Below are 15,523 nucleotides of genomic sequence, written 5' to 3'. Positions count from 1 at the left end.
TCTCCGCCAGCAAGATCAAGCAGGTTACGATTGATGATCTGTATAATGTTCGCCAGTTAGAAGGAGAAACTTTGAAGCACTATGTGAGCCAGTATAGTGCAACATCTGTCAAGATCGAGGAGTCGGAGCCGCAAGCCTATGCGCCTTTAAGAATGGACTGCTGCCGGGGAGGCTGAATAGCAACCTAACTCGGAAGCCAGCTCGTTCGATGGCGGAAGTCCGCGCTCGGGCGAACACTTACATCTTGGATGAGGAAGACGATGCGTTCAAAAGGAGGCATGCAAAAACGGAAAAAGATGGCGGTCAAAAGGACATATCTCCAGCAGGCAGGCAAGGTCGGGAGAAAGGAGAAATTAGTAAGCGAAGGGATAAGAAAATCAAGCCATCGGAGAAGCTTGCGAAGGAAAAACTCTATCCGAAGAAGGAAAACTTTGAGTGTCGGCGCCCGTGGCAACAAACTGATTCTCGCCGGCGAGAGGGGTCAGGCAAAAACCTAAGCGCGCATTTGACAGAACTGCTTCGGGAAGTAAAGGAAACACATGCAGTCGAAGAGGGCGAGAGAGAAGTTAATCCGCCGCGAGTGGTGGTAGACAAAACCAAGTGGTGCGAGTGTCAACACTCGACGGGCCACGACACCGGTGACTGCTTTACGTTGAAAAGTGAGATTGAGAGGCTGATCAGGGCGGGACGCTCACAAATGAATGATCTCGGCGATTGCTGGCAGGGCGAGCGCTAACATGGAAATCGCTACAAGGGAAACCGCCAACAGGATGATCGCAGGTGGGGTGACCGCCGTCAGAAACCAACAACAGACAGGAAGGTGACATTGGCAACAAGGAAGATATGAGATGAAGAAACCTTCAACAAGGATATCGAACCGCCGGTTGGGACGATGAATACAATTGCAGGGGGCTTCGGCGGAGGCGGCGACACACAAGCGGCGAGATGCAGGCATGTTAGGGTGGTGAGTTCAGTACAAGAGTTTTCGATTCCATTTGGTTTTCAACACCCAGACATAGTGATATCGTAGGCAGACTTTGAGGGAATTAAGACACATAAGGACGATCCCGTGGTGGTAATGGTGAGGATCAACATTTACAATATGCGAAGAGTGCTTTTAGATCAGGGTAGTTCTTCAGATATCATCTATGGCGACGCATTTGATAAATTGGGGTTAACAGATCAATACCTGATGCCATATTCCGGGACTTTGGTAGGCTTTTCGGGGGAACAGGTTTGGGTACGCGGCTACTTGGATTTGGACACAGCTTTTGGCGTTCATGAGAACGCAAAGCTCTTGCGCATAAGGTATTTGGTTTTGCAGGTAGTGGCGTCGTACAATGTCATCATTGGTCGGAACACGCTGAACCGTCTCTGCGCAGTGATATCAACAGCCCAACTGGCGGTGAAATACCCGCTGACCTGCGGGAAGGTAGGAAAGATCGCGGTAGATCAACGGCGGGCGAGGGAATGTTACAACAACTGCCTGAGCTTGTATGGGAAGAAGGGAGCTGGCGCTGGGCATAGATGTCACGAGATTGAGATTTTGGAAGGCGATCAGGATCAGCGAAGCGTCCAGGGCCAGGGTTAGAGCGGCGCGAGAAGACAGGGATGGTGGATCAGTGAAAGGTATGGGGGACCAAGAAGGAACCGAAATCAGGAAAGGTCACATGGCAGGTCAGGGAAAGACGGGCAATTCCGCAATTTACTGATTCTCACGTTGAGGAGCGCTGGGCAAACGTGATTGGGAACCTGGAAATGTATAAATTCAGTAGGGGAGTACTGGCGATTGAGCCCAGGCTCACAGTTAATCAGGAAAGGCGCTTGGAGAAGTTGGTAGAAGACAATTTTGACCTCTTCAATTGAAGTCAAAAGGACGCAGCATTCTGGAGGTTTCCCAGGTTCAAAAAGCCAACCCTTTTGGGCATGTGTTAGGAAGGAAGCGGAGAGAAGGGGGCAGTGCTACAGGGTGCGGTTCAGTTGAAGCTACGGCAAAGTCGCGGCGGGTAAAGCAAATTGGGAAAAGTTGATCAATCCCGGGGCGAGGTTGAAGACTGAAGAGGAATAGTGCCAAGCGCGTCGCCGCAGGAACGAAGGAAAAGGGAAGGTGGAGTGTTGGAAACCGGTGGGGCCTGCGAATTTTAAACCTTCAATGGCGGCCCGGTACGTCAAGCGAGGGAACAAGCTAGGCAAGAGCCCATTCTACCACAAGGTGACCGAACGGGGCGACCGGCCTTACAAGAGCGGAAAATGGGTGGCGAGTCGGGGGTGTAGGATAAGGTGTTCGACGTAGTACTCTAATCAGAAGGGACGACTACTGCGAAGTCTGAGCAAGCGCGGAGCAGGAGAAATGGCATGGCGGGAAGGAGCAAAAAATTAGGACAAAAAAAAAAAGACATGTTCTTGTTCTCCATCTCGGGAGTTTGTTGGCTAAAACGTCTAAACTATATAAACAAAGACACGTTCTTGTTCTCCATCTCGGAAGTTTGTTGACTATAACGTCTGATTGAAAATACAAAAATTGTATCCGGCGATTTCAATCAAACTGAATTGCAGAGAGTGCTAGGTGGGAAAAATTCCCTGAAGGTGGCGATCCCAACACGACCTTGATGACTGGGGATCGCTCCGGAAAAAAAACTTGTTGGTTAATCCGCAAGTGTACAGAATCTACCCGGTTTTAATTTATCGAACCACAGGGAATTGGAATGCGAGTTCGGTTTAAGAATCAAGTTCAAGGTTGGAAAGCAAATAAAATTCAGTTTTAATGATTGATTGTTCAAGTGATTGAGTGACAAACTTAAGAAATGTAAATGTGTGATAACAATGGTGATCTTGCCTTGGGTTCTTGCTTAACTAAATCAGTTTTAAATTAACCTCTTCTTCCCACAAAAATTATGAGTCTCTCCTTGATGTTATAGCCTATGTAATCATCTATCAATGCCTTGAATAGACAATCCTCTAAAGTCAGAAGATAGGTTCAATTCCTTGACAACCTAAACATTTGCTAACGGCACTAAGCATGCAATTCAGGCCAACAAACCCCAACCCCTACTCTATTCCTAGTAGCAAGCATATAAGAGGTAATCCCATATCATGTCCCTAACCTATAACAAATTTCCATTATATTATAGAAAAGCATAAAGCTAGCTCATGATCTAACTTGAAACATAAAGCATAGATATGGAATTCAAGGGTTTACTCAGAAGATTCATGTGAAGAAAAAGGAAATAAGATTAAAACATCAAGAGTCTTACAAGGAACCCAAAGCAAAAAGGTGTTTAGCCAAACATGGCTATGGAATCCATGCTAGAAAATAAAGATAAAACTTGGAACATAAGACCTAGGGAAAGCTCCCAAAGCTTCAGAACTCAAGCTCTCTCTTCTAACTTATGAAACAAAATGATAAAAATGACAAAAGTTTTTTTCAAAAGAAATGGCAAAAAGCCTATTTAAAGGCTAACAGGTCGAGTCTGGGCGCTCAGGCGCCAATTCAGAGCGCCTGAGCGCCAATTGCATGTAAAAAACATGCTCTCTGGACCAATTGGCGCCTAGGCGCCCATCCCCCAGCGCCTAGGCGCTTGAGCTCGCTTGAAAAGGGCTTTTTGGCTTCTGAAACTCCTCTTTTCAATCCTCTTTAAGTTTTCCATCAATTCCATGCTTATTGGCCTTCTTCCTTCTTCAGTTCCTGATCTGAAACTTAACCAACAAGCCAAGGAAAATTCTAGAAGCTCAAAGAGCTTATTAGCACATGAGATCCTTCAATTAACACAATAAAACCATGCAAGTCCTAAACTTTACTCAAAATGCAAGAAAACTCCCTATAAAACTACTAAATTACCAAAGCCAAATAAAGACTAAAGAAAATATAAAAATGCATGAGAATGCATGAAACACTACATGAGACGCAACAAAAAGACTCAAAACACACAAAGACATGACCCTAAAAACACTACTAAAATAGGGTCATCACACCACTATACTCAACGACAACTCGTCCTCAAGCGTAAATAACACTCGCTTGCCCTCAAGCGCAAGAAATGCTCCCACACAAGTGCTCACCACAAGGAATACTTCACAAAAACAGGGGGACAAAGTAATCACAGCTAGTTCCAAGAGAAAGACCCAACAACCTACTTCATGCATCCTTTGAAAAGAGAAGAGTGTAGAGTCCATTCATGAGAAGCATTTAGATCTACAAATCCTAGGATGAGATATTAATCTAGTGCACTGAGCACACAAGCAAGTTCATAGGTCCTGAATGTCATTCACTCAATAGCAACAAAGATCAAACATGCAAATATCCAAAGAGACTTCCATAAGGGTTGAAACATTGGCTAGGAAAAACATGATGGTGGTTGGTCCCTAAGGGAAATCTAAGCTTTCAAGCACATTGAGTGTGGTCCTCTTCTAAAAACCCCGGAGCTTTTCACAACAAACACTTTAGCACAAGTCTCTTGCACCCCTTTTCAAACTCTTCTTTTTTTTCTTCTTTTTTTCAACTCCAACTATTGGTTAGGAGTTCTTTTTTCTTTCTCTTTTTTTTACTGTTTTTTCTTTTTGGGGCGAGAGACTATTTTTCATTTTTTCAGCTCCATACAACACAACAAGGACCATCACTCCCCAATATTCCAACCAAACATCCATCCCAAAAACTTGGCTACAACAAATTCTCCAATAAGGATCAAATGGGACAACTAAAGACAATGTTCAAACAATGAATTCGGAATCTCAAGAAATCCTACAAGTCTCAAGAATAAAGCACGAATCACTAAGCATGCTATGAGCGAAATCAACGCAGCACCAAGAATTGCAAGTGAGTCAGGATCCTCCAGAGAATTTTTATGGTGAAGGGTCAAAGATAGACCCTTAATGGACTCACACCGGCTCCTTTCTCAAGAGACACTCGGAAGATCGAAGTCTCCTCCTCTCTTCCCCAACATGCAATCACTCATCCCCAAACACAACAACAAGTATTCACAAAAGCATTTTCGAAAACAGCACTAGTAGGGAAGCAAAACTATAGCTAAAACATGTGAGTATAGGGAAGTGAAAAACCCACAAACGAAAACTTAAATATCAATGCATGATAAAAAGAAAAATAAAAGCTATAAAAGAGAAAATATGTAAGAATGCATGAGCTAAACTAAGGGAAAGAGTTGACCTTCTTTACCACTTACCATGGAGGTCTTAGAGTCACCTCCTACTCTAGCATTTAGGCTCTCAATCCCTGCACAATGCAACAAACAAACAAGCAAAAATAACAAAACTTGGGTTGTCTCCCAAGCAGCCCATTGTTATAGTCTTAGGTAGACTATCCCCCTTGTCAAGGAGGTTTGAAAAATATGGTTTCCAACTTCAGCACCTCACCACCTTGGTACACTTTCAACCTCTGTCCATTCACGGTGAAAGTGTTCTTGGTCTCTGGGTTTTCAACCTCAACAGCACCATGAGGAAACACCCTCTTGACCACAAAGGGTCCCGACCATCTAGACTTAAGTTTCCCAGGGAAGAGTCTCAATCTAGAATTGAAGAGCAGCACCAATTGCCCTGAGACAAATTCCCTATTCAAAATTTTCCTATCATGCCACTTCTTCGTCTTTTCCTTATAGATGCTAGCACTCTCGTAAGCTCGGAGTCGAAACTCATCAAGCTCATTCAATTGCAAGAGTCTCTTCTCGCTAGCAACTTTCCAATCAAAGTTCAATTTCCTTATGGCCCAATAGGCCGGCGCGAACCGACGCTACTGATGACCCTATTTTAGTAGTGTTTTTAGGGTCATTTCTTTGGTTGTTTTGAGTCTTTTCGTTGAGTCTCATGTAGTGTTTCATGCATTCTCATGCATTTTTATTCTTTTCTTTAGTTTTTATTTCGTTTTGGTAATTTGGTAGTTTTATAGGTAGTTTTCTTGCATTTTAAGTAAAGTTTTGGACTTGCATGGTTTTGTTGTGTTTTATGAAGGACTTCTTGTGCTAATGAGCTCTTGGAGCTTCTAGAATCTTCCTTGTCTTGTTGGTTAGGTTTGGAGTGCAGAAACTGAAGGAGAAAGAAGGCCAAGAAGCAAGGAATTGATGAAGAACATAAAGAGTATTGAAAAGAGGAGTTTCAGAAGCCAAAAAGTCATTTTCAGGCGAGCTTGAGCGCCTAGGCGCTGGGAATGGGCGCCTAGGCGCCAATAAGGTCAGAGAGCATGACTTTCAACATGCAATTGGCGCTCAGGCGCTCTAAATTGGCGCCTGAGCGCCCAGTTTCGTTCATTTTGCCTATAAATAAGGCTTAGGCCAATTTCTTTGATACATTTTGACATTTCACTCATTTTTGGTCAAGTTTGAGAGCTGAGGAGAACTTTGGGGCCAAGGGAGGCTTCCAACTTGTACTTTTCCTCAGGTTTTATTTACATTTTCTTCATGGATTCACTAGCCATGAGTGGCTAGTTCTCTTTTTGCTTTGGGTTAAGAGATTCTATGAAATTTTAGTTTGTTAATTCCTATCTCTATGCATGAGTCTTGATTTAATCTTGTATTTCAATTCCTTATTGCATGTTTAGCTTTGGTGCACCTTTGTTATAGGCTAGATTATAATCAAATGGAAATTTGTTATGATTTAGGGACATGAATTGGAATAGATCCTTCTATACTTGCTTCTAGGAATAGAGTGAGGGTAGGGTTTTGTTGGCCTGAACATACATGCTTTCATACTCTTATGAATGTTTAAGTACACAAGGAATTGGGCTTATCTTTCAATTTGAGAGAATTACTTTTGTGAGGAATCAACTAGTAAGTACATAGGCTATAACAACAAGAGATAAATCAAGATATCCCATGCATAGGATAGGTGGACTAAAATGGATTAGTTGATCAAAAACCCAAGGCAATTTTCCATCATTGTTATTTACATCATTTTCAACATTGCTCTTTTGCTATTTTAAAACCCGGAGGTATTCGTACACTTGCGAATTGTCCAACAAGTTTTTGGCGCCGTTGCCGGGGATTGTTTGTGGTTTTCGGTTTAAGTTAAAGAGTTTGTTTGTTTGTTTTACTAAGCATTGCATTGAATAGGTGTTACTAACCTTTTCTCTGTTTTTGTGATTTCAGTTTATGCACAAGAGGCTTGGCACAGATCCATTGCTGTTTGATCCGGAGCCTGAACGTACTCTTCGCCGTCGTCGAGCCCAACAAAGGCTCGAAGCCATGGCTGCTCAAATGACGGAAGAGGAGATGCAAGCCCACATTGAAGAAATAGTGAATGAGGCTCTTGCTCAAAGACTTCAAGAGCAAGAATTGGAGAATGCCAATCGTTCTCTCAGAGACCTCACCTCGGCTGCCATGAGCTACGATTATCCGGGCAGCATAGTTTCCCCCGATGGCACGGGAAACTTTGAGCTGAGGCCGGCATTTATCAACTTGGTGAGCCAAAATCAGTATGGTGGAGGTGCTCTTGAAGATTCTCATGCACACATGGAGCGGTTTATCCGCAATTGCAACACCTACAGAGTTCAGAATGTTTCAGCGGACACCATCCGCTTGAGTTTGTTCCCTTTTTCATTGAGGGATACTGCTGAAGAGTGGTTGAATTCACAGCCCCAAGGTAGCATTACATCTTGGGAAGACTTGGTTGAGAAGTTCACCACAAGGTTTGTTCCAAGAGCCCTCTTGAGGAAGCTCAAGAATGACATCATGACTTTTACTCAATCCACCGATGAGAATCTCTATGAAGCTTGGGAGAGGTTCAAGAAGCTCTTGAGGAGGTGTCCTCAACATAACCTTACTCAAGCTGAGCAAGTAGCAAAGTTCTATGATGGTCTCCAATATTCTTCGAGGTTTGGTTTGGATGCGGCTTCAAGTGGAGAGTTCGATGCCTTACTTCCACAAGTGGGGTATGAGCTGATTGATAAGATGTCTATAAGAGCCATGAACTCTAGTAATGATCGCCAAGCCCGAAGAGGAGTCCTTGAGGTTGAAGCTTATGATCAACTTATGGCCTCCAACAAGCAACTCTCCAAGCAAATGAATGAGATTCAAAATCAAATGAAGACTACCAAGATTGGTAGTCGAGTTGCCAAGGTGGAGTGTGTAACTTGTGGAGGGCCACATGACAGCGAAGAATGCACAGAGACTAGACCGGAGGAGGAAGTGAAGGCCATGGGTCAAGCTCGGAATGACCCATTTTCAAATACTTACAATCCAGGATGGAGGACTCACCCTAATTTTTCTTGGAGGCAAGGTAATAATGGGCAAGGAAATGGCTTTCAAAGACAATTTTCTAGCCAAGGATTTCTAGGCCAAAGCTCAAGACAACCTCAAGAGCGAGGGGAAGGTGAAGGTAGTGGTTCCAAGAAGAGCTTAGAAGAGTTGGTGGAAACTTTCATCAACCGGACGGAGAACAATTACAAGAATCAAGAGGCGGCTATCAAGAATCTTGAGAATCAATTTGGCCAGCTGGCCAAGCAAATAGCCGAGAGACCTCAAGGTAAATTTCCTTCCGACACTATCCCCAATCCTAAGCAAGAAAATGCCTCTGTTGTAGCCACTAGAAGTGGGAGAGTGATTAGTGAATTGAAGAAAAAAACAGAGGGAGAAAATAGAGAGGAGATAGTGGGAGGAGAAGTAGTTGTACCTATTAAGGTGAGAGAGGAAGTTGATCTTACTCCTGAAACTAGAAAGGTTCCGTTCCCTAAAGCATTGGCTAAGAAGAGCTTAGATAAAAAGTTTTCAAAATTTGTTGATGTTTTCAAAAAGCTCCACATTAGTATTCCTTTTGCCGATGCTTTGGAACAAATGTCTATTTATGCTAAGTTTATGAAGGATATTTTGCATAAGAGAAGAAGATTGAAGGGAGTAGATGAGACGGTGTTGATGACGGAGGAATGTAGTGCCATTTTGCAGCGGAAGATGCCGAAGAAAAGAAGGGACCCCAGAAGTTTCACTATTCCGGTGGAAATTGAAGGCATGGCGGATGTGGAAGCCTTGTGTGATCTTGGAGCGAGCATCAATTTGATGCCGCTCACCATGTTTGAGAGGCTTAACCTAGGAGAGGTTACTCCAACCATGCTTTCCTTGCAAAAGGCAGATTGATCCCTCAAGACTCCATATGGAATTGTGGAGGATGTAATGGTGCGGGTGGACAAGTATGTGTTCCCCGTAGACTTTGTTGTGCTTGATATGGAGGAGGATGAGAATATTCCTCTCATTCTTGGTCGACCTTTCTTAGCTACTGGTAGAGTTAAGATTGACGTTGACAATGGTCACCTCATTCTCCGTGTTGGTAAGGAAAAGGTACGGTTTTCTGTTTTTAATCCTATGATTGAGACTAACCATGACAATGACTTTGTTTGTGATGTGATTAGAAGAAGGTCAAAGGTTTCAGAAGAGATCCCCAAGGTTAATGCCCAAATTGATGAGTTCCATCCGGCTCTCATCAAGCTTGTTAATGGTAACAAGTATGGGGGGTCCAAGTACGAGAACCTACATGCTCATATGGTGAAGTTTACCCAAGCTAGCACCCTTGCTAAGATTGAGGGCGTTTCAAGTGATGAAGTGAAGATTAAACTCTTCCCTCATTCTTTGACAAGGGAGGCTAGAGCTTGGTTTGATGAGCAAGAGGACATTGCCTCATGGGAGGATTTACTCCAGAGGTTTTGTGCAAGGTTTCTTCCTTGCACTTGTGGTAAGTTAATCAATGGAAAGGAATTTCCTTCCTAACACCATCGGAAGGAGAGTCCACCTAGGACTATAACTTAGGGCTAAATGGGAGACAACCCATTCTTTTCATTTTGTTATTTACTATCTTTTAATTTTGTAGTATTTTAGGTGTTTAATTTCAAAAAAAAAAGAAAAAAAGGAAAATTTTTGTGAAAAAACTGGGTTGAGCGCCTAGGCGCCAATTCATGGGCGCCTAGGCGCCAATTAGTGGCAGGGGCACTGCCTTTGTATCTGGCACGAGCGCCTGAGCGTTCCCCTCGAGCGCTCCTGTACGTTGTTTCTGCCATATTTTGGGTTTTAAAACCCCAACCTTTCATTTTTCCCACTCTTAACTCCCATTTTCCCATAAAAAACGCACCCCACTCTCTTCATACCCCATTTCCACTTCACATTTCTCACTTGCACACACATTAGCTCTTCCTTTTACTTCAAAGTTCTGCATTGCATCAAGTCTATTCCACTTGCACCCACTCACTCTCAAGTCAAGGTAAGTTCCATTTTCCACTTTTCTTCATCATAGTTCTTGAGTTGTGCAATGCATGCTTCTTTTGGGTGAGGGTGAGTGAATTTGTGCTAGTGCAAGTTGGGTTTGGGTTGTGTTTGTTTTTTTTTTTTGGGTTGATTTTGTGCTTAATTAGAAAGGGATTGTAAATTTGTGAGGAATGGGTAGTTAGGATTTTGTGGATTAGTTTAGTTTAGCTTTTGCTTATAAGGTGTTTGATAGAATGCCTCAATGGGTTCTCTTAGTCGTTTTTGGCAAGTTCTTGTGGTTGTTTTTCTCTCTTTGCCAAAATCACTAAGAAACTTGTTGGGTGCTCTTAGGTTGTCCTATTTTTGTTTTTGTACTAAGTTTCTTATTTCTTTTCTTTTTCTTTTTGAACTAACATTTCTAACATTTGTGGCTTGTGTATGGGCTAACAACTTTGCAGATGCCTGTGAAAAGAGCAAGAACCAACACAAGAGCTGCAGCTTCTTCCTCCACCTCCCGGAGTTTTGATCGCTCCCGCTTCCTATCAGCGATTAAGGAGGAGTTTTACCGAGCTTACCTAGCACACAAGGAGTGTGTGAAGGAGCGGGGAGTTTTGTATCGGGAGGGAAGGAGAGACCTCTTGGGCATGCAAGAAGCCATGGAGATTAGGAGGTGGAAGAATTGGGTCAACCCCATTCCGTTTGCTTGTGAAGTCATGGTTAGGGAGTTCTACGCGAACACCTACTGTGACAATCAAGAGGACAGGTCCAGGCCACCGGTGAATTCATCTTGGTTCAGGGGAGATGTGATTGACTACAATCCAGCAGTCATTCGCAGGCATCTTGGTCTCCTCACAGAGGACCAAGAGAAGGAGCTTTTCCCCGAGAAGGCCACTTATCATGAGCTCTTAAAGGAGAGGTCACCGGAGATTTTGGAAGACATGAAGGCAGTAATTGTTAGGCCTGGGCGGAACTGGGAAGCAGTTGAAGATGAAATCATTTTTGTGAGAAGGAAGGATATGACACCGCTGGCTAGAGTTTGGGCTGAATTTTTGCAGGATTCCCTCATTCCTAGCTCTAACAAATCTGAAGTTAGAGAGGTTACATTGGTTGCTATCTATTGCATCGTGAGAGGTCATCCTATGGACGTGGCCACCATCATTGCTGGTCGGATTTATTCCCTCTACAACAGGAGTAAAGACAAGCATCGGCCCATCTTTCCTCACTTGATTTGCTCTTTGATTCATGCGGTGAGGGACAGAGCTAGGAGGCCAGTCCATGTTATTGAGAAGAGGTTGCCTGTGGCACCTCTGCTCAGTAAGGAGAGGATCACTCAACTTTATAAGGAATGGACAGCAAGGATGCCTCAAGAGGATGAAGAGGAAGAGGATCCTGAGGAGCCAGCGGAAGAAGATGAAGAAGAAAAGGAAGAAGAAGAGGAGGAAGCAGAAGATGTTGAGGTAGTTACTCCACCACATGCTGATCCTTCTCCTGCTTGGATGGAGGCCGCTTTCGGGCGGATGTTTTTGAGGCAAGATCGCCTACACAGGGATCTTGACCTTCATTGGAGGGGAGGTAGCACATCAGACCCCAGGTATAATGGGCCCTTGGATTTTAATACCTTGGAGCAGGGGATGATAGACTTGAGCTTGATGCACGATGCCGGTGTTCATCCGGATTATGACGATGGAAGGGGTGACCATGACCCCATGGAGTGACCATGTTGAGGTATCTCTACTCTTAGTTTAGGTCATGCATTTTTAGCATATTTTCCATTTGTAGATTTTGTTTTCTTTTGATCATGCATTGTTTTAGCTGGTTTTGTTTTTGTTTTTGGGTCTTTTTACTTCCCTATACTCATATGCTTTTAGCTATAGTTTTGCTTCCCTACTTGTGCTGTTTTTGAAAATGCTTTTGTGAATACTTGTTGTTGTTTTTGGGGATGAGTGATTGCATGATTGGGAAGAGAGGAGGAGACTTCGGTCTTCCGAGTGTCTCTTGAGAAAGGAGTCGAGGTGAGTCCATTAAGGGTCTATCTTTGACCCTTCACCATAAAAATTCTCTGGAGGATCCTGACTCATTTGCAATTCTTGGTTCTGCGTTAATTTCACTCATAGCATGCTTAGTGATTCCTGTTTTATTCTTGAGACTTATAGGATTTCTTGAGATTCTGAGTTTGTGGTTGAACATTACCTTTAGTTGCCCCATTTGAGCTTAAGTGGAGAATCTTGTTGTAGCCAAGTTTGTGGGGCGGATGTTTGGTTGGAATAGTGGGGAGTGATGGTCCTTGTTGTGTTATATGGAGCTGGAAAAATAAGAAATAGTCTCTTGCCCTAAAAGAAAAAAAAACATTGAAAAGAAGAAAGAAAAAGAACTCCTAACCAATAGTTGGAGTTGAAAAAAAGAAGAAAAAAAAGAAGAGTTTGAAAAGGGGTGCAAGAGACTTGTGCTAAAGTGTTTGTTGTGAAAAGCTCCGGGGTTTTTAGAAGAGGACCACACTCAATGTGCTTGAAAGCCTAGATTTCCCTTAGGGACCAACCACCATCATGTTTTTCCTAGCCAATGTTTCAACCCTTATGGAAGTCTCTTTGAATATTTGCATGTTTGATCTTTGTTGCTATTGAGTGAATGACATTCAGGACCTATGAACTTGCTTGTGTGCTCAGTGCACTAAATTAATATCTCATCCTAGGATTTGTAGATCTAAATGCTTCTCATGAATGGACTCTACACTCTTCTCTTTTCAAAGGATGCATGAAGTAGGTTGTTGGGTCTTTCTCTTGGAACTAGCTGTGATTACTTTGTCCCCCTGTTTTTGTGAAGTATTCCTTGTGGTGAGCACTTGTGTGGGAGCATTTCTTACGCTTGAGGGCAAGCGACTGTTATTTACGCTCGAGGACGAGCTGTCGTTGAGTATAGTGGTGTGATGACCCTATTTTAGTAGTGTTTTTAGGGTCATTTCTTTGGTTGTTTTGAGTCTTTTCGTTGAGTCTCATGTAGTGTTTCATGCATTCTCATGCATTTTTATTCTTTTCTTTAGTTTTTATTTCGTTTTGGTAATTTGGTAGTTTTATAGGTAGTTTTCTTGCATTTTAAGTAAAGTTTAGGACTTGCATGGTTTTGTTGTGTTTTATGAAGGACTTCTTGTGCTAATGAGCTCTTGGAGCTTCTAGAATCTTCCTTGTCTTGTTGGTTAGGTTTGGAGTGCAGAAACTGAAGGAGAAAGAAGGCCAAGAAGCAAGGAATTGATGAAGAACATAAAGAGGATTGAAAAGAGGAGTTTCAGAAGCCAAAAAGTCATTTTCAGGCGAGCTTGAGCGCCTAGGCGCTGGGAATGGGCGCCTAGGCGCCAATAAGGTCAGAGAGCATGACTTTCAACATGCAATTGGCGCTCAGGCGCTCTAAATTGGCGCCTGAGCGCCCAGTTTCGTTCATTTTGCCTATAAATAAGGCTTAGGCCAATTTCTTTGATACATTTTGACATTTCACTCATTTTTGGTCAAGTTTGAGAGCTGAGGAGAACTTTGGGGCCAAGGGAGGCTTCCAACTTGTACTTTTCCTCAGGTTTTATTTACATTTTCTTCATGGATTCACTAGCCATGAGTGGCTAGTTCTCTTTTTGCTTTGGGTTAAGAGATTCTATGAAATTTTAGTTTGTTAATTCCTATCTCTATGCATGTGTCTTGATTTAATCTTGTATTTCAATTCCTTATTGCATGTTTAGCTTTGGTGCACCTTTGCTATAGGCTAGATTATAATCAAATGGAAATTTGTTATGATTTAGGGACATGAATTGGAATAGATCCTTCTATACTTGCTTCTAGGAATAGAGTGAGGGTAGGGTTTTGTTGGCCTGAACATACATGCTTTCATACCTCTTATGAATGTTTAAGTACACAAGGAATTGGGCTTATCTTTCAATTTGAGAGAATTACTTTTGTGAGGAATCAACTAGTAAGTACATAGGCTATAACAACAAGAGATAAATCAAGATATCACATGCATAGGATAGGTGGACTAAAATGGATTAGTTGATCAAAAACCCAAGGCAATTTTCCATCATTGTTATTTACATCATTTTCAACATTGCTCTTTTGCAAAACTGTACTCACAAACAACCAAAACCAATTTCTGAAATTTACTGTTTTAAGAACTTGCAAACTTTAGGCTTAAATCAACAATTCTCACTCACAATCCCTGTGGTTCGATATTTTAAAACCCGGAGGTATTCGTACACTTGCGAATTGTCCAACAAGTTTTTGGCGCCGTTGTCGGGGATTGTTTGTGGTTTTCGGTTTAAGTTAAAGAGTTTGTTTGTTTGTTTTACTAAGCATTGCATTGAATAGGTGTTACTAACCTTTTCTCTGTTTTTGTGATTTCAGTTTATGCACAGTAGGCTTGGCACGGATCCATTGCTGTTTGATCCGGAGCCTGAACGTACTCTTCGCCGTCGTCGAGCCCAACAAAGGCTCGAAGCCATGGCTGCTCAAATGACGGAAGAGGAGATGCAAGCCCACATTGAAGAAAGAGTGAATGAGGCTCTTGCTCAAAGACTTCAAGAGCAAGAATTGGAGAATGCCAATCGTTCTCTCAGAGACCTCACCTCGGCTGCCATGAGCTATGATTATCCGGGCAGCATAGTTTCTCCCGATGGCACGGGAAACTTTGAGCTGAGGCCGGCATTTATCAACTTGGTGAGCCAAAATCAGTACGGTGGAGGTGCTCTTGAAGATCATCATGCACACATGGAGCGGTTTATCCGCAATTGCAACACCTACAGAGTTCAGAATGTTTCAGCGGACACCATCCGCTTGAGTTTGTTCCCTTTTTCATTGAGGGATACTGCTGAAGAGTGGTTGAATTCACAGCCCCAAGGTAGCATTACATCTTGGGAAGACTTGGCTGAGAAGTTCACCACAAGGTTTGTTCCAAGAGCCCTCTTGAGGAAGCTCAAGAATGACATCATGACTTTTACTCAATCCACCGATGAGAATCTCTATGAAGCTGTGGAGAGGTTCAAGAAGCTCTTGAGGAGGTGTCCTCAACATAACCTTACTCAAGCTGAGCAAGTAGCAAAGTTCTATGATGGTCTCCAATATTCTTCGAGGTTTGGTTTGGATGCGGCTTCAAGTGGAGAGTTCGATGCCTTACTTCCACAAGTGGGGTATGAGCTGATTGAAAAGATGGCTATAAGAGCCATGAACTCTAGTAATGATCGCCAAGCCCGAAGAGGAGTCCTTGAGGTTGAAGCTTATGATCAACTTATGGCCTCCAACAAGCAACTCTCCAAGCAAATGAATGAGATTCAAAATCAAATGAAGACTATCAAGATTGGTAGTCGAGTTGCCAAGGTGGAG

General features: G+C 42.9%; 2 non-coding genes across 2 annotated transcripts; both read right to left on the bottom strand.

The window, feature by feature from the left end:
- Positions 1–7,655: 7,655 nt before the first annotated feature.
- LOC130709576 (small nucleolar RNA R71) lies at positions 7,656–7,762 on the bottom strand. Its single transcript, XR_009010052.1, has one exon. It is a non-coding gene; the product is annotated as a small nucleolar RNA R71 (small nucleolar RNA).
- Positions 7,763–15,112: 7,350 nt separating this feature from the next.
- On the bottom strand, positions 15,113–15,219 carry LOC130709630 (small nucleolar RNA R71). Its single transcript, XR_009010109.1, has one exon. It is a non-coding gene; the product is annotated as a small nucleolar RNA R71 (small nucleolar RNA).
- Between the last annotated feature and the right edge of the window lie 304 nt (positions 15,220–15,523).

The sequence above is a fragment of the Lotus japonicus genome, chromosome 3 (assembly GCF_012489685.1).
Source record: "Lotus japonicus ecotype B-129 chromosome 3, LjGifu_v1.2".
NCBI classification, from domain to species: domain Eukaryota; kingdom Viridiplantae; phylum Streptophyta; class Magnoliopsida; order Fabales; family Fabaceae; genus Lotus; species Lotus japonicus.
This window is presented reverse-complemented; position numbering and strand designations above follow the sequence as displayed.